This window comes from Bubalus kerabau, chromosome 1, assembly GCF_029407905.1.
Source record: "Bubalus kerabau isolate K-KA32 ecotype Philippines breed swamp buffalo chromosome 1, PCC_UOA_SB_1v2, whole genome shotgun sequence".
NCBI classification, from domain to species: Eukaryota; Metazoa; Chordata; class Mammalia; order Artiodactyla; family Bovidae; genus Bubalus; species Bubalus kerabau.
Window position 1 is genome coordinate 277,451,898 of NC_073624.1, and position 19,202 is coordinate 277,471,099.

General features: G+C 41.0%; 1 protein-coding gene across 24 annotated transcripts in view; it reads left to right on the forward strand.

The window, feature by feature from the left end:
• The first annotated feature begins 8,934 nt into the window (after positions 1-8,934).
• Positions 8,935-19,202, forward strand: part of FER (FER tyrosine kinase) — a 464,961-nt gene continuing 454,693 nt past the window's right edge. For 12 of the 24 annotated variants that reach the window (XR_008709039.1, XR_008709040.1, XR_008709041.1 and 9 more), the window contains exon 1: positions 8,958-9,057. The gene's annotated coding sequence lies outside the window, so the exon portion shown is untranslated. Of the gene's footprint in view, positions 9,062-19,202 lie in introns of all 24 variants that reach the window. The other 12 variants (XM_055565835.1, XM_055565827.1, XM_055565830.1 and 9 more) reach the window with 5 other exon arrangements.

A 19,202-nucleotide genomic window follows, 5' to 3' on the forward strand; every position in this document is an offset into this window, starting at 1 on the left:
CTCTCTTTCCTGCTCTCTGGAACTCTGCTTTCAGTTGGGTATATCTTGCCCTTTCTCCCTTGCCTTTCACTTCTCTTCTTTCCTCAGCTATTTTGTAAAACCTCCTCAGACAACCACTTTGCCTTCTTTCATTTCTTTCTGTTTGGGATAATTTGGGTCACTGCCTTGTGTACAATGTTACAAACTTCTGTCCACAGCTCTTCAGGCACTCTGTCTAGCAGATCTAATCCCTTGAATTTATTCGTTACCTCCAATATATAGGGGATTTGATTTAGGCCATACCTGAATGGCCTACTGGTTTTCCCTGCTGCTGCTGCTGCTGCTGCTAAGTCGCTTCAGTAGTGTCCGACTCTGTGCAACCCCATAGACGGCAGCCCACCAGGCTCCCCCGTCCCTGGGATTCTCCAGGCAAGAACACTGGAGTGGGCTGCCATTTCCTCCAATGCATGAAAGCGAAAAGTGAAAGGGAAGTCGCTCAGTCGTGTCCGACTCCCAGCGACCCCATGGACTGCAGCCTACCAGGCTCCTCCGTCCATGGGATTTTCCAGGCAAGAGTACTGGAGAGGGGTGCCATTGCCTTCTCCACTGGTTTTCCCTACTTTCTTCAATTTAAGCCTGTTATATCTCTTGACTTCCTACTTTTACATTCCAATCCTTTATGAGGAAGAGGACATCTTTCTTTGGTGTTAGTTTGAGAATGTGTTTAGGTCTTCACAGAACCGGTCAACTTCAGCTTCTTCAGCTTAGTGGTTGGGATATAGACTTGGATTACTCTGAGGTTAAATGGTTTGTCTTGGAAATAAACTCAGATCTTTCTGTCATTTTTGAGGTTGCACCCAATTACTGCATTTTGGACTGCTTTGTTGACTACATAGGCTACTCCATTTCTTCTAAGGGATTCTTGCCCACAGTAGTAAATATAATGGTTATTTGAATTAAATTCTCCCATTCCCATCCATTTTATTTTACTGATCCTTAAGTTGTTGATGTTCAATTTTTCCATCTCCTGGAAGATTCTTACATCTCCTCTCCACATCCAATTTACCTTGGTTCATAGACCTAACATTCCAGGTTCATATACAAAGATTTTATAGCATTGGACTTTTCTTTTACCACCAGACACATCCACAGCTGAGTGTTGTTTCTGCTTTGGCCCGGTCACTTCATTCTTTCTGGAGCTATTAGTAATTGCCCTCTGCTCTTCCCCAGTAGCATATTGGACACCTTCTGACCTAGGATGCTAATCTTCCGGTGTCATATCTTTTTGCCTTTTCATACTGATCATGGGGTTTTTGCAGTAGATTTGTAAAACAAAACCACATAGCCATTTTAAAAGAAACTGAAATTTAGAAAGGAAAAACAAAAATAAAAAAATATCAAAATAAAGTTCCACACAGACATGACCTCTGGTGATAGTATTCATTCAAGAGAGCAATTTAAAAACCAAAGAAATTTGTATGCACTGAAAACAGAAACTGAAGTATGTATAGCATAAAGGTAGGTATGATTTCCATACTCCTTGCCTCAAGTCTCTTCATTTAAGGAGTGATATGTGTAAGCTGTTAGGTATGAATTGTGGATTAGAGAAAGTACAAAGCAAAGGAGTTGGTGAGCAGGAGGAAAAGAAGAGATATAAATTAGGGAAAAGAGGGAAGGATAGATGTGGAGGCCACTGAACGAAGAGGACACATGGCCAAAATTTCTCTTAAAGGCTATTGTGAGAAACAGTCACACAGGTAAACGGGAGGGGGGAGTGGCGCCATAGGGTAGGGAAAAGATTTTAAATCATTTTTTACTACCTAAGGTTCAACATCAATGTTATTGTATTCATTTGCTCAGGTAAGTGATGTTACTAGAACAGTAAAAAGTTGGTACTTGGGAAAATGGACTATACAGCAAAAACTCATCTATAGCTGGGAAAGACTGTGCATTTCCACAGTCATCGTAGTACCTGGTATAGATCTAAATTTTAATGACAGAAGATGCATCTTTAAAGTCTTATGCTAACAACTTCAACTGAGATACATATCCCTTCAGGCCCTTTGTGGGTGTCTAGTATTTTATGGATCCCATAGATCATCAAGACAGGAAATTATTTTCCTTTTTTCCTCTGTAATCTCCCTACATTTACAAGATGTAAGGAAATTTGCACAGCAATCAAGTGAAACAAAGTGTTTGCTAATTGTGTTGCAATGCACAGTAATAATTATAACAGAAGGAACATTTTAAATGGATTTCCTATAATTGTTTTTTTGAGTTTCAAAAATATAGCATAGATTTTTGCCACATTCATTTATCTCAAGTACATTTACTCAAAACTGCATTTCTTGGCACAGTGCTTGGCATATGGCAGGCAGTTTTTAGGCTGGCGTGAACAGGTGAGAACTGAGACAATTGAAGAACTAGGAAGATTCTTAATCTTTTCAGAGATCTGAGTTCCTTAAAACACACACACACACGCACGCACGCACGCACAAAGACATAGCGTATAGCAAACAGTTCTATTTTTCACACCAGACTTTTACTTAAAGCTACTCTCTGCAAATACATAATCACAAATTCAACAAACACATCTTTCCAGGCTTAGATTTTTCTTTGTATAAGGATAGAGGCATTCTAAGTTTCTTGGAGAAGATGTGCCTTGGTGAAGCAATCCCCAAAGTTGTATTTTGCCTTTGTCTAACCATTTCACGCATAAACATTCATCAATTTCTTTCATATTGATTTGACACATACCACAGAATTTAATATTCACAGAAAATTTTCTATTTTAAGAGGTTTATTCACCTATCTTTAGTTTGTGAACAGTCATCACAAAATACACACCAAACATTAATTTGATTATTTCTGACTGTATTAAAATGTTATCTTTAGTTTCGGTGATGTTATTACCCAATGTGACATCATTTTCAAGAATAAATAAAAAACTAGAAACTAATTACTTTCTTTAACTTATAGTCTCAATATTTCGGGCATAGGTATTTTGGGGAGAATATAATTAAAAACAAAATGTTCTCCTGACCCAGAAATTCTCTCCACAAAGGTAGTGGAGAAATAAAACACTTTTCTTATTGAATAAGCATTAGACCAGAATGTGATGGGCAATGCAGGCAATCCACAAAGAGACTGCAAAGACAGCAGGCATCCTTTTACACAGCCCAGCAGATACAACCTATTACTTACGTTTCCAAGTTAAACAATAACTAGTCATCAAGTACTAGGCCTTGATAACAAGGCACATATAATTCATCTTACCTTTATTTCATAATTGGGATGACCATCAGTGTTAGCTAATAAGCATCATCCACAGGAAAAACAAATGTTTCATTTTTATGACAGAAGGTAGTTTTGCAATTTGGGAAAATTTGCCCAAGAATGTTGGCTCCTACCATCCCACAGAAGCTGGGAGAGCGGTGCCATAGCTCTCTCTCCCATCTGTTTAGCTGGGGTGTAACTGTCACACTAGCTTGAGACGCACAGCACAGTGCCTTATTTGTGTATATTTTTAAGTGATCACCGCAATAAGTGCAGTTAACAGCCATTATGTATTACACAATTTTTTTCTTATGAAGAGAACTTTTTAAGATCTACTTTTTTTTTAGCAACTTTCAAATATACAATACAGTATTATTAACTGCAGTCATCATGATGTCTATTACATCCCCATTATTCATTTTATATCTGGAAGTTTCTACCTTTTGACCACTTTCACACATTTCACCCGCCTCTCACCCCTTGCCTCTTCCAACCACCCATTCTGTTTTCTGTATCTGTGATCTATGAGTTCTTTACTTTTTAACTCCGCGTGTAAGGGAGATTACACGGCATTTGTACTTCTCTGTTTTATTTCACTAAGCATAATGCCCTCAAGGTCTATCCATGTTGTGGAAATGGTAAGATTTCATTTTTTTTTAGGCCGAATAATATTCTATCCTGTATATGTATGTATACCACAACATCTTTACCCATTCATTGGCACTATTTTTCTTGATATTTGCGTTTCAAAGAGAGAGGTCCCAGGTCCTTAATAAAGACATTTCTGGGATATAAAGCTAACAAAAAAAAATGACTAAGACCTATCCAGTCTTCAAAATAATTTGTATACATTTCAAAACGATGAAAAAGCATACAACAATTACCAATTTTCTAAGGCAAATATTCTAAGAAAGGGAAATACCTTCTAGCTTCAGTAGGGTGAATTAAGCAACTTTTTAAAAGTTTCTGTCTTTACATTTTGATTCTAATTGGTTATGTCTAACCTTCATAATTTTGCTTAACCTTTCTCAAATATAGAAAAATTTAAGAATAAAAGCTCTTTTAGTCTTGAAAAAATACAAATAAACAAAACCCCCAAAAGACAATAGAAAAAAAATTTTTTTTTTTGTCTTCACAGCACATTTTGGTTTCTTAACAGAGTATACATGTAAAGTCTAAAATTTGTTTTTCTATGTATAGGGCTGTTCATTACAGTAAAATAAGGAACTATTTAGAAGTGATCAACTATGAATTAATTATTCACTGTTCTCTGGTTCCCATGTAATACACAAATTTTGGAGGGGGAGGTGGAGTTTGGGTTGATCTTAAAATTTGCTCCAGAAAAAGAATGTGGTCCAGCCAATGCAGTGTTACTACACAATGCTTTAAAGAGTTGGTCACAGAAACACACCCTGGAACAGTGACTAATAACACCTGTCACACAGTTACAGATCACCCAGGTGTCTTTGTGCAGCTCCAATTACTCATTTTCCACTAAGTTCTTTTGGGGAAGGGCGCCTCAGAGGCGGAGCAAACCAGCTTTAGTTCTTCCCTCATTCCAGATTCTGGAAGAGGTGAGAACTTACAACATGGAACCACTCACAGAACTGCTGTATATTTTTTAACAGCATCCATCACACTCACTCTCACAGAAATCCAAGTCTATGCCCTGGCCAGTGTGCTGAACAAGCTGAAGGTGAACGGTTCTATGAAGACCTTCTAGATATAACACCCAAAAAAGATGTCCTTTTCATTACAGGGGACTGGAATGCAAAAGTAGGAAGTCAAGAAATACCAGGAGCAATGGGCAAATTTGGCCTTGGAGTACAGAATGAAGCAGGGCAAAGGCTAATAGAGTTTTGTCAAGAGAATGCACTGATCATAGCAAACACCCTCTTCTAACAATACAATAGAAGACTGTATACAGAGACATCACCAGATGGTCAATGCCGAAATCAGATTGATTATATTCTTTGCAGCCAAAGATGAAGAAGCTCTCTACGGTCAGCAAAAACAAGACCGGGAGCTGACTGTGGTTCAGCTCATGAACTTCTTATTGCCAAATTCAGACTTAAATTGAAAAAAGTAGCGAAAACCATGAGACTATTCAGGTATGACCTAAATCAAATCCCTTATGATTATACAGTGGAGGTGAGAAATAGATTTAAAGGACTAGATCTGATAGACAGAGTGCCTGATGAACTATGGATGGAGGTTACATTGTACATTGTACAGGAGACAGGGATCAAGACCATCCCCAAGAAAAAGAAAGGCAAAAAGGCAAAATGGTTGTCTAGACCAGATCAGATCAGTTGCTCAGTCGTGTCCGACTCTTTGGGACCCCATGAATCACAGCACGCCAGGCCTCCCTGTCCATCACCAACTCCCAGAGTTCACTCAGACTCACGTCCACTGAGTCAATGATGCCATCCAGCCATCTCATCCTCTGTCGTCCCCTTCTCCTCTTGCCCCCAATCCCTCCCAGCATCAGAGTCTTTTCCAATGAGTCAACTCTTCGAATGAGGTGGCCAAAGTACTGGAGTTTCAGCTTTAGCATCATTCCTTCCAAAGAAATCCCAGGGCTGATCTCCTTCAGAATGGACTGGTTGGATCTCCTTGCAGTCCAAGGGACTCTCAAGAGTCTTCTCCAACACCACAGTTCAAAAGCATCAATTCTTCGGCGCTCAGCCTTCTTCACAGTCCAACTCTCACATCCTTACATGACCACTGGAAAAACCATAGCCTTGACTAGACGGATCTTTGTTGGCAAAGTAATGTCTCTGCTTTTGAATATGCTATCTAGGTTGGTCATAACTTTCCTTCCAAGGAGTAAGTGTCTTTTAATTTCATGGCTGCAGTCACCATCTGCAGTGATTTTGGAGCCCCCAAAAATGAAGTCTGACACTGTTTCCACTGTTTCCCCATCTATTTCCCATGAAGTGATGGGACCGGATGCCATGATCTTCGTTTTCTGAATGTTGAGCTTTAAGCCAACTTTTTCACTCTCCACTTTCACTTTCATCAAAAGGCTTTTTAGTTCCTCTTCACTTTCTGCCATAAGGGTGGTGTCATCTGCATATCTGAGGTTATTGATATTTCTCCCGGCAATCTTGATTCCAGCTTGTGTTTCTTCCAGCCCAGCGTTTCTCATGATGTACTCTGCATAGAAGTTACATAAACAGGGTGACAATATACAGTCTTGACATACTCCTTTTCCTATTTGGAACCAGTCTGTTGTTCCAAGGAGGCCTTAAAAATAGCTGTGAAAAGAAGAGAAGCAAAAGGCAAAGGAGAGAAGGAAAGATATACCCAACTGAATGCAGAGTTCCAAAGAATAGAAAGGAGAGATAAGAAAGCCTTTCTCAGTGATCGATGCAAAGAAATAGAGGGAAAAAATACAATGGGGGAAGATTAGAGATCTCTTCAAGAAAATTAGAGATACCAAGGGAACATTTCATGCAAAGATGGGCTCGATAAAGGACAGAAATGGTATGGACCTAACAGAAGCAGAAGATATTAAGAAGAGATGGCAAGAATACACAGGAGAACTATACAAAAAAGGTCTTTACAACTCAGATAATCACGATGGTATGATCACTCACCTAGAGCCAGACATCCTGGAATGCTAAGTCAAGAGGGCTGTACGAAGTATCACTACGAACAAAGCTAGTGGAGGTGATGGAATTCTAGTTGACGTATTTCAAATCCTAAAAGATGATGCTGTGAAAGTGCTGCACTCAATATGCCAGCAAATTTTCCAGTCCTGACCACAGGACTGGAAAAGGTCAGTTTTCATTCCAATCCCAAGGAAAGGCAATGCCAAAGAATGCTCAAACTACCGCACAATTGCTCTCATCTCACGTATTAGCAAAGTAATGCTCAAAATTCTCCAGGCCAGGCGTCAACAGTACATGAACAGTGAAATTTCAGATGTTCAAACTGGATTTAGAAAAGGCAGAGGAACCAGAGATCAAATTGCCAACATCCACTGGATTATACAAAAAGCAAGCGAGTTCCAGAAAAACATCTACTTCTGCTTTATTGACAACACTAAAGCCTTTGACTGTGTGGATCACAACAAACTGTGGAAAATACTTCAAGAGATGGGAATACCAGACCACCTGACCTCCCTCCTGAGAAATCTGTAGGCAGGTCAAGAAGCAACAGTTAGAACTGGACATGGAACAGCAGACTGTTTCCAAATCGGGAAGGGAGTACGTCAAGGCTGTATTTTTTCACCCTGCTTATTTAACTTTTATGTGGAGTATATCATGCGAAATTATGTGCTGGATGAAGCACAAATTGGAATCAAGATTGTCAGGAGAAATATCAATAATCTGAGATATGCAGATGACACCACCCTGATGGCACGAAGTGAAGAACTAAATAGCTTCTTGATGAAAGTAAAAGAGGAGAGTGAAAAAGTTGGCTTAAAGCTCAACATTCAGAATACTAAGATCATGGCATCTAGTCCCATCACTGCATGGGAAACAGATGGGGAAACAGTGGCTGACTTTATTTTTTTTGGCTCCAAAATCACTGCAGATGGTGATTGCAGCCATGAAATTAAAAGATGCTTGCTCCTTGGAAGAAAAGCTTTGACCAACCTAGATAGTATATTAAAAAGCAGACATTACTTTGCCAACAAAGGTCCATCTAATGAAGGCTGTGTTTTTTTTCAGTGGTCATGTATGGACGTGAGAGTTGAACTATCAAGAAAGCTGAGCACTGGGGAATTGATGCTTTTGAACTGTGGTGTTGGAGAAGACTCTTGAGAGTCCCTTGGACTGCAAGGAGATCCAACCAGTCCATCCTAAAGGAGATCAGTCCTGAATGTTCATTGGAAGGACAGCTGCTGAAGCTGAAACTCAAATACTTTAGCCGCCTGATGTGAAGAGCTGACTCATTTGAAAAGACCCTGATGCTGGGAAAGATTGAGGGCAGGAGGAGAAGGGGACGACAGAGGATGAGATGGTTGGATGGCATCACTGACTGGATGGACATGAGTTTGAGTGAACTCCGGGAGTTGGTGATGGATGGACAGGGCGGCCTGGTGTGCTGCAGTCCACGGGGTCGCAGAAGAGTCGGACACGACTGAGCGACTGAATTGAGCTGAACTGACTGCACTGGTCACAACTATAGCGCCTCGTGTCTTGCCTTTTTAAAAAGAGGGTCTCAGGTACTGGGAATTACAGGAATGAGAAGGAGCTCCCGTCTTTACGGCAATTCCAGCCGAAAGCTAGTTGAAGAGAATGAAGGCTACAACACCTCCATGTAAGATACACGAAGAGAAGGAGCGACACGCGCGCACTCCGGGTGGAGGGTCCGCGCCCCCAAAGCCGACTTCAGTGCCCGGCGTCGCCCGCGGGCGCCCTTAGCGTTTTAGTCACGCCCCCGCCCCCAGGCCCTGAATTCCCTCCCGGCCATCGAGCCGTCGGGCAGGCCCTTCCAGGCGGCCCCGGCTTATCGCCCCCGGCCCGGCCGCTTCCCGGCGCGGGCGGGCGAGCCTCCCCAAGCTTCCTGTGACGACGCCGGCCGCCGCCCGCAGCCCGCCTGGCGGGCCTGGAGCCCGGGCCGCGCCCCGCCCCCCGGGAGCTGGTGGGGGAGGGCCGGGGTCGGACGGCAGCGCCCGCCCCCGGCCGGCGCCCATTGGCCGGCAGCTCGCGGGCGCCCGGAGACCGGAGCGCCGCCGGATTGGCAGCGAGGGCCCGTGACGGCTGCGCCCATTGGCTGGGGCGGCCCCGTGACGCGGGGTGGCGACGGGCTCCCGCGTCCGAGGGGCTCCCGCTTGTCAGGTTCTAGGTAGGTGAGTTCCGCGCCGCCCGCGGCGGGCGCTGTTGCCTAGGGCAACGCGGGGAGGTGGGGTGGGGAGCGGGGGAGGCCGGCAGAGAGCCTGGGCCACGCTCCGCGCCCGCCGAAGGGCGCCCGGGGCTCCGTCCCCGCCCTCAGCCGCCGCCGCCTCCCGCTCCCGGCGGCTGGGTCTCCGCGGTGTCCCGCGCCCGCGGCGGCGCGCCCCTGCTCGGGGCTCGGGCCGGCCGCCCGCCTGACTGGGCGAGGCCCGCGCTCCTCACCGCCCGCGACTGGACGCTGAGGGGGCGCGTGCCTGCGCCGCGGGGCTGAGGCGGCGGGGTGAGGCGGCCCGGCGGCCCCGCCCGCTCGCCGGGTGCGGGGGCTGCGCGGTGCGGGGCGGTGCCGGGGCAGCGCGGGCGCCGCCCATCGCGCCCGCACCCCCTGGTCTCCGCGGAACCTTCGGCCCGTCCTGGCGCCGCGGCTTCTCAGAGCCGCTCCGCCCGCCCCCAGCTCGCCCTGTCACCCCTGACCCCCAGCGTCCACGCCTCACCCCCCCCCCCTCCCCCGCCGCGGCCCGCAGTGGCCCTCGGGGGGCGGACGAGGTGCGAAGCTGGCTCCGCCGGGTCCGCTCCCTCCTTGCCGATTAGGGCTGGGGAGGTGTCTGGAGGCACCTGGGGCCAGCTCTGTGCTTCGTCTCCCACATTCAGGTTCCACCTTCCGAAACACGCTACCTGGGTTGGTGTTGGTAGGGTGCTACGTTTTGCACAAATTAACTGTGAAGCCGTGACTTTTTACTTTTGTGCATTTATGATTTTGATAGGCAGTGCAGTGCAGCCCACCGTGTGTTAATTTCATAAGGCTGGCACTTTCGTTTTCGTTTGCCTTAGGGTTAAAAAGCCTTAATCTTTTAAATTCGGAAGCCACTGTATATATATTCGTAACGGCCCCACTATCGGTTTGACATAAATTACTCTAAAGGTGTGGTGCTATTTTTTTTCTCTTTCTCCAGATGTTTTAAAATACTAAATTGGCAAATGGAGTCAGCGATGTAAAAAGTCTAATAGAAAAATCAGTAAGAATAGACCAAAACTATTTCAGCGAATAAAGACTAGAAAGCATGTTTCAGCTTACGGAATGGGGACTTGAATTTTGCAAAGTGTGGTTCTTGGGCTGAGCAGTGCTGTCGTCCTGCTGTATCCACCTGTGTGGGCTTTAGGAAAACAGACACGTGAAGAGCCAGGCGTTTTGTCAGTCAACGCAAAGGAAGACAGTGTGTGCTTTGTCATCTGGGTCGTCGTTTCTGCTAGTTCTCTTGAGCCAAGAGAAGTGTTTTCAAAGGGAGTACATAGGCATACTTGGAAACCTATTTCCAGTTTCTTCCATGAAAGACCTTTGCAGAAGATCTGTTTCTCTTCATTAAATATATACCATGTAAAATTATTTGGGGTCGGGTTAATGCAGCTTCTGCACTATTTCAAAGTTTGATGTAAGTAGTTGAAGAAATAAGTCAGGCTTTTGGTAGACCTGCCCTTTTCATTTCATCTTCAACTATTAATGTAGCTATAACTGTGATCTGTGAACATTTCACGTTTGCCTTTTTCCCCCTCCAATATTTCACGTTGAAAAATTTCAAACAATACAGGCAAGTTCAGTTGCTGGTGAATACTCACCAACTACACAACAATAATAGGAACAGCTGTTACATGGTATATACTAAGGAACAGAAGAACTGAAATGATCAACTTTGAAAACCAGAATAAATATGTATTATACCAAAATATTGTCAAGTGCTTATTTCCGTTTGTAGATGGAAATAGTGTTTATAAAAACCATAGTAATTGAATTCTGTGAGACTATTATAAAGCAGTCATCATCTTTGTAAATCAAGGCCTTAAGTTAATTGTGTTTTGGTAATCAGAAAAAAAAGGAAATCTAATGAACTTGTTATACAAATAAAAGTTTTGTTTTGAAATTGAACTTGTGTTAATAGATTATACTTTTGTACTTGATTTTTAAATGAGCATGTTTTGCAGATGAGTCGAAGGGACTATCATTTATGCACTGTTTTGGTAACATACTTAATAAATTGAATCATCCGTATGTATGTTGTTTGGGAATAAGAATGTTTTTGTAGTGGAAAAAGAAAGCTTACGAACATGAACTTTTTAAATATAACTTTTCCATGGAAAAGGAACTAATTTAGAGAGATTGAAGTTAATTTTGGTAGGAATCAAAGCTATCTTGCGTGTTATTTCATGGTGATGCTAAAGGAATATTTTAATACAAAACTTCAATTTATGATAAAAAATAAGAAATGGGTATAAATTCATGTATGTGTATATTATATTTATAATTTTCCCATACTTAGGAAATTCCTGCCCTTCTTTAAGTATGTGAATCCTGCTTTTCCGTTTTTTTTGTTGTTGTTGATAAGTTGCTAAGTTGTGCCTGACCCCTCTTTGCAACCCTATGGACTGCAGCACACCAGGCTTCCTTGTCCCTCACTGTCTCCTGGAGTTTGCCGAAGTTTGTGATCATTGAATTTGTGATGCTAACCAGACATCTCATCCTCTGCTACCTTCTCCTTTTGCCTTCAGTCTATCCCAGCATCAGGGTCTTTTCCAGTGACTCGGTTGTTCACATCACGTGGCTAAAGTATTTCAATTTTAGTATGCCCAAAATCTGTTTTTCATACTTAACAGTATTTTATTCTTAAATATTGAAATTGAGCTGTGCCTCAGAATGTATAGATCTTTGGATTGCCTCATTATTTTTTCATATGTCATTTGACTTTGGCATGCTTCAGTTCAGTTCAGTCGCTCAGTCGTGTCCGACTCTTTGTGACCCCATGAATTGCAGCACGCCAGGCCTCCCTGTCCATCACCAACTCCCGGAGTTCAGCCAACTCATATCCATCGAGTCAGTGATGACATCCAGCCATCTCAGCCTCTGTCTTCCCCTTCTCCTCCTGCCCCCAATCCCTCCCAGCATCAGGGTCTTTTCCAATGAGTCAACTCTTCGAATGAGGTGGCCAAAGTATTGGAGTTTCAGCTTTAGCATCAGTCCTTCTAATGAACACCCAGGACCGATCTCCTTTAGAATGGACTGGTTGGATCTCCTTGCAGTCCAAGGGACTCTCAAGAGTCTTCTCCAACACCACAGTTCAAAAGCTTAATTCTTCGGCACTCAGCTTTCTTCACAGTCCAACTCTCACATCCATACATGACCACTGGAAAAACCATAGCCTTGACTAGACGGATCTTTGTTGGCAAAGTAATGTCTCTGCTTTTCAATATGCTATCCAGGTTGGTCATAACTTTCCTTCCAAGGAGTAAGTGACTTAATTTCATGGCTGCTATCACCATCTGCAGTGATTTTGGAGCCCCCCAAAATAAAGTCTGACACTGTTTCCACTGTTTCCCCATCTATTTCCCATGAAGTGATGGGACCAGATGCCATGATCTTCATTTTCTGATGTTGAGCTTTAAGACAACTTTTTCACTCTCCACTTTCAGTTTCATCAAGAGGCTTTTTAGTTCCTCTTCACTTTCTGCCATAAGGGTGGTGTCATCTGCATATCTGAGGTTATTGATATTTCTCCCGGCAATCTTGATTTCCAGCTTGTGTTTCTTCCAGCCCAGCGTTTCTCATGATGTACTCTGCATATAAGTTAAATAAACAGGGTGACAATATACAGCCTCGACGTCCTCCTTTTCCTATTTGGAACCAGTTGGCATGCTTACATATGGTTAATTTTTCATGCCATGCCATTGGGAAATAAAAGGGAACAAGCAGGGCATAGTTCTGGAACTTTTGAAAGAATAAAATAGATGTTTTTTAATCAAAGCTCCAAATCTTCCCTTCCATCTCCTTCACCCATTTTTTTATTATGAAAGTTAAGTGCTTTAAAATCAAATCAGAAAACTACAGAAGAAAAGTAATTCCATGATAGTTAATGTTTTGGAAAATAACTGAAGCTCTTGTTTCTTCTGTAACACTCGACCAATCATTGCAGTTTTATGGTCTTCATTGCAGAATGTCAGCACTTACATCTAAACTTGGAGGAGTTCCCGAACTTGAGACTCAGTTAGCCTAAATTAGAAGAGGGCTCCAAGATCTGGAGGAAAAATGGACAAGAATCAATAGAGAAGAGAATAGAGTCAGAACAAAAGAATCAGACCCAAGCAATTACCCACTTTTTCTTTTTTCTTAAGTATAAATATAGTCCTAGTTAACCTTATGAGACTGCTGTATAACTGACAAAGTATGAAGCCTTTCACGTTTTGTCTAAGATGACGTTTACTTGCTGCCTGTCTACAGAAATTTTTGGATTTTTCTCTTTTGGAGAGATACTTCATGTTCAGCTTTTAAAAATTTAATGTCATGCATAACTTGGAATTATTTCCTAAATATTAATTTAATAATTTATTTCCTAAATATTAATTTATACAAACTATGACTAATTTTTAGCCTTATAAGTTACCACTGCTCACTATAAGCTTAATATTGCCTCTTCCTTCAGAAGGTTTTGATTAAAAGACTGTAAAGTTCAATGTATGTGTTTCTTGTGAGATTGCAGGGTATAGTGAAAAGAAAATTCTTTTTATTTTGGAGCCAGATAATCTGGGTTTCAGTCAGAAATTAGGATTTTCTTTTGTGGGATCTTGAGCAAGTTTTTAAAAACCTCTTTAAACCATAGTTTCTTTTTTTTTTTTTTTAACTTTTTGGTTCTGTATTGGGATATCGCTGATCAGCAATGTTGTGAGTTTCCAGTGACCCTAAAGGAACTCAGCCATGTATATACATGTATCCATTCTCCCCCAAAGTCCCCTTCATCCAGGCTGCCACGTAACAGTGAACAGAGTTCCGTGTACTATACAAAAGTCCTTGTTGTAAGTCATAGTTTCTTCATCTGTAAAATGGGGATGATATTAATAAAATTGCCTCATAAGGTTGTTATGAAGAAGAAATGAGACAGTTGAGGTAAAGTGCTTAAATTTAGGGAGCACGCAGTCCCTTTCCCTGTAGTTTTCATTTTACCTCTTCAGGTGTTACTGTGTTTATTCTGCCATCCTAAGAGCCCCTAAGTTTTAGACTTTGGAAATTAAAGTAATGTACATTAAATGGACTGAAATTGAAAGACATTTACATTTGTACTAACCAAATAATAGAAGTATCTCAGATTAGCTGTTTTTTTTTTTTTTTTTGTAATAGTTCTTGGCTTATTGTATCTCAGTAGTGATAATCAGAAATTGACCTTAAATGATTTTTACCTCAAAATATGTCCAGTTTCTCTGAATTCCTGAATTATTTTTCTTTCATATTAGATTATCATCTGTTGTTGGATGGTTTCCCTACATTCCTTCCAACCACAAATATTTGCCTAAAAGTGGTACAGAAAAATGTTACCTTCTTAAATCTCTAACTAATGCACCCCACCACTTTAAACTACATTTACTTAATCTGTTTAAAACTTTGTTTTCAAATGTAATAATACACAAAACTCTTGAGTGTTTTCTGTCTCCTACAGAAATGTCTCCTCCAATTTCCTATAGGATTATTTTTTAGGGAGCAATATATCCCTATTTCAAAATGTGTGTTCAAAGTGTGGGATTTTGATTCTTAAATAATGCAATTATAATTAAATACACAGACATCCTGTAGTTTTTGGGTGTTGTGACAAACTCTGAATTGAGATAAGATTTGAACTAAATAGTCTTTACTGTCTCATCAGCAGGAAAACAAAGATTTTGTGGTTTAAGTCAGTGATTCTCAATGTTTTCCCCCACCCCAGTACAAGATGTGTACACGTGTGACATATTCTAACACGTAGTTTGCTAGTATGCCCTCTGTAATTCCATCTTGTGATGGAGAATGACACTGCGATAGGGATAAACTTGAATCTACTCTTATTGAGGAAAGTGGGTCATTAAAAAAAGCCAAATAGCTGTTATCAGTAACAAATCCTCGAGACACCTTGTAGTACTGTCATTGAGGCCCAAGTTATTTCTGCCTTTTCCTGAAATGAGTACTCTTCACTTTTCCATGTCAGTCTTGTAATGCTACAGAAGAGATGACTAATTTTATGTAATTGATACTGAAGAGCCTTACATTTTTAAGAGTAACTGATGATGAACGTTTAAAAATATTTGACTAATAGCACCGTGGTCTTTATAGTAAATAATATTACTACAGAAAAATTGAAATTGGTTTTCCAATATAAGTTATTTTGCTTACAGAAAATGTATTTCCAAAGTGGGACAAATGGTTTTAGGAAAAGGGGAAACTCTTAATAGAATATTTATATTCTAGGTGTTTAGTATAAATGATGTTCTTTACATTCTCTCAATCAGAAGAAATTTCTTTAAAATTACATTTTGTGGATGAAATTGCTCTTAAATAGTTCATCCTACATAGAAGTAATATATGTAATATATAAGTTGAAGTAAGATTTAGAAAAATTATATTCATTATACCCTTGGCATTAGCAAGTGGTATTTCTTGAAATCTTTGCATACCTAGGATATAATTACCTTCATAAAATGCAGTCAGATTTAATTGAAAAATTCAGGTGATCCCTTCAGACCCTTAATAATTCTGTAAACAGAACTCCAGTCCTCAAAGTTGTTAAACAATTTTTTTTTTTTTGCTTCTGAAATGAAGGCTGGATGACTTTACATTACGTTATTAGTGTACATACGAAGTTTCTTCTACTTGGCTTTTCTTGTCTGTGGGTTTGTGGACTGGAAGAGTGTTTCTGGCTTGCTGCACTGCCACAGAGTTGAAGAGTTCGTCCTCGGTCAGTGCGGTGCTTGCTGCTCGCTGCTGTTTCTTGGTGATATTTGACAGCAGTCAGACTCTCAGGAGTTTGTGTCCCTTCTGCTCTCTGGATGTCTTCAGCTTGGGAGGGTTTCCCAAGCTTTTCCCGTCAGGCGTTCGGGCTTTTTGTTAATTTCACATTCTGCAAACAAAACTGCATTTGACTCTTCTACCAATATTCAGTTTTGGCAACAGATGCATCGGTAGCCACCTAGCAGCCACACGATTACTTCATGAGAATGTTTATACAGTATTCTGACTTTCTCTTGAATTATATTTGCTTCAGAATCACATGCTTTCTACATACATTCTTATACAGATTAGCCATCGTTTTAACTTTCATTGAGGATTGAAAATTTTGCTTTGGTAGGAGCAAAAGAAACATGGTAAGCACTACCTTTTCGTCTGTTTTAGTGTAAAGTTTGTGGTGTCTGGTGGAATTTCTAATGATTCTCATCCAGTCACTGCTGTTTTTTTTTTTTAATCCATCCTGAATTTGTTCCAAATTCATATATTCTAAGTACCATCACTTTGTCAAGCCTCTTTGCTTTCTATAAGTTGAATAAATTGCCAGTAGAAGAGGAATTAAAGGGAACGGAACAATGCTGTCGTCTCAGGTAATTTTTAACGACAAATAACTTGATAAATCATTATCCCAATTATTTATAAATGATTATGTTGGACAAAGGATAAGAATTTTCATCTAGACTTATATATAATATAGCTTTTTACAAAGCAGGAGACTGATTGCTTTCTCTTACCAATAGTTATGTACATGTATGTATGTATGTATATGTATGTATATGGGCTTCCGGGTAGCTCAGTGGGTAAAGAATCTGCCTACAATGCAGGAGATACAGGAGACATGAGTTTGAGCTCTGGTTCGGAAAGATCCCCTGGAGGAGGAAGTGGCAGCCCACTCTGTTATTCTTGCCTGGAGTATTCTTGCCTGTCCGTGGACCGAGGAGCCTGCCTGGCAGGCTACAGTCCATAGGGTTACGGAGAGTTGGACACGACTGAAGCAACCGAGTATGCGCGCACACACATACATATTGTATTATAATTCTTTTTATGCGTAACCCTTTATCCCCTCCTCAACATTTTAACCTCAAAGTAAGAAGCAATTTCTGTCTGTAAAAGTTTTTGAGTACATTGCATGGATTCAGATATTGTTATGAGTGAGGGGCATTGGCATTTCTTTAGTACTTGCTAAAAATGTTAGACTTTTCTATGCATTTGTTTTGATTTTCATCACAACCTTGTAGATTGGATAACTTGTATTTTCATTTTGTGATCTGGAACCAATCTTAGGTCATATCCAAGGAGATTCTGCAATAAAGTGATACCTGGGATTTGAATTTAGGTCTTTCATATAAATGATAAACGTTAAAATATAGTGAACCATTAGAAGTCCTGGATTTAACATCAATTTCATCCACTTGGGAGTGACTTAGAGTTCGTGTTGAAATATCTGAAGTGTTACTGAAATAATTTCCTCTTATTGGAAGTGAGATCCTGAGATATTCATGACCCCACCCAGCTGCCCAGTGTCCACATGTCACCTTGACTGTGTTCTCAGTTTGAAGTTATCCTGTATAATAACTTTCGTCAAGTGATAAAACGTTGCTGCTTTGTAAAAAAAAAAATTATTGAAAAGGAATACAACTGCTAGAAGTGAAGGAAAAGTATAGGCATAAGAAAGTGGTAGATCGTAGCCAGAGGATAGACATTTTTCAATATGTTTAAAATGGAATGGTGAGTCCCATGAATCTGGATGTGAATCAGTGTACTTCTAGGGAAACAAAAGTTGACTTGTGAAACATCATTATTTAATGTTCAAGCTCTGTCAAAAATTCTCATAGTTTTTAGATTTTTTGAAAATGTCAGGGGTCTTATATTCATAATTTCTATCCCATTTCCCTTCTCTCTCACACTTAACAATAATATTGAAAGAGATTTCACTCTAAGTAGCTGCTCCTGTTTACAAGTTAATGTCATTCTGACAAATATCTTAAAATACTAACATAAATAATAGCATTCTCACTTACGATTTGGGTGTCCTTTTCTGAGTTTTACAATTAATTATAACAGAATAGTCGCTAGTCTGTGGTGATGGCCTTTTTCTAAGGTTCTGATGTTCTATTATTATTTTGGATCTGATTTACCCTAAGATTGAAGTGGCTTTGCTTAGAGACACTTGCTATTACATGTCTTTACAGTAGCTTACATTATAAAAATAATGCAGAAATGTTCTGTGTTATTCAGGAGGCAAGTTGTTGCAGGAATGGGACAGAAAGCAGGAAGTTGTGGGATTCTTCCTTTTTTGGTTGTTTAACAAATGCTATATTCACTTCAGGTAAGGTCTTACTTTTTGGCTACAGGGGATTTTAAAACACAGAGAAGTTTCACACTGTTTTCTTGAGGAAGAGTAGATGTTGTGCAAAGAGCATTAGAACTAGACCCACTTAGGGTTGGATCTGTGCTACCAGCGATTAGGTGTATGAATTTAGCAAATAATTTTAATTCTTGGACAGCAAGGAGATCCAACCAGTCCATCTTAAAGGAAATCAGTCCTGAATATTCATTGGAAGGACCGATGCTGAAGCTGAAACTCCAATACTTTGATCACCTGATGCGAAGAGCTGACTCATTTGAAAAGACCCTGATGCTGGGAAAGATTGAAGGCAGGAGGAGAAGGGGACGACAGAGGATGAGATGGTTGGATGGCATCACCGACTCAATGGATATGAGTTTGGGTGGACTCCGGGAGTTGGTGATGGACAGGGCGGCCTGGTGTGCTGCAGTCCATGGGGTCGCAGAGTCGGACACAACTGAGCAACTGAACTGAATTTAATTCACATCACTTCAGGTTGTTTGTTTTATTTTTAGTTTGAAAACTAACACCGCTTTTGTTTGATAACTGGTAACTGATATTAGATTTTTCAATATCTTTCAGTTGCATGAGACCAAAACCCCATTCACAGTGTCTCAGGGCACTGGGACCAAGAGGGGTGTACTCTCTTCAGCTGTGGATGGACTGAGGGGCTCAAACGATGACCTCAGCAACCTCGGTGGCTCTCTCTTGTGTTAGATGTGCTTTCAGGTAGAATTTTTCCTGTGGCACTCCCTGTTGGCTTAACAGTGTTTAAGGTTAGCAAGCCCAGCCCAGACAGCCCTTTTCCTACTCGTAATTTTAGCAAAGGCCCTGGGGTTGCATTTCATTGAAGGAGTTGGGTCATTTTTTCATCCTTGATCCTGTGGTTCGGGCAGTTAGCATACGATGATAGCCCAGATCTGAATCAGGTATGAACTACTGGAGCTGAGACTAGGAAGCGTGG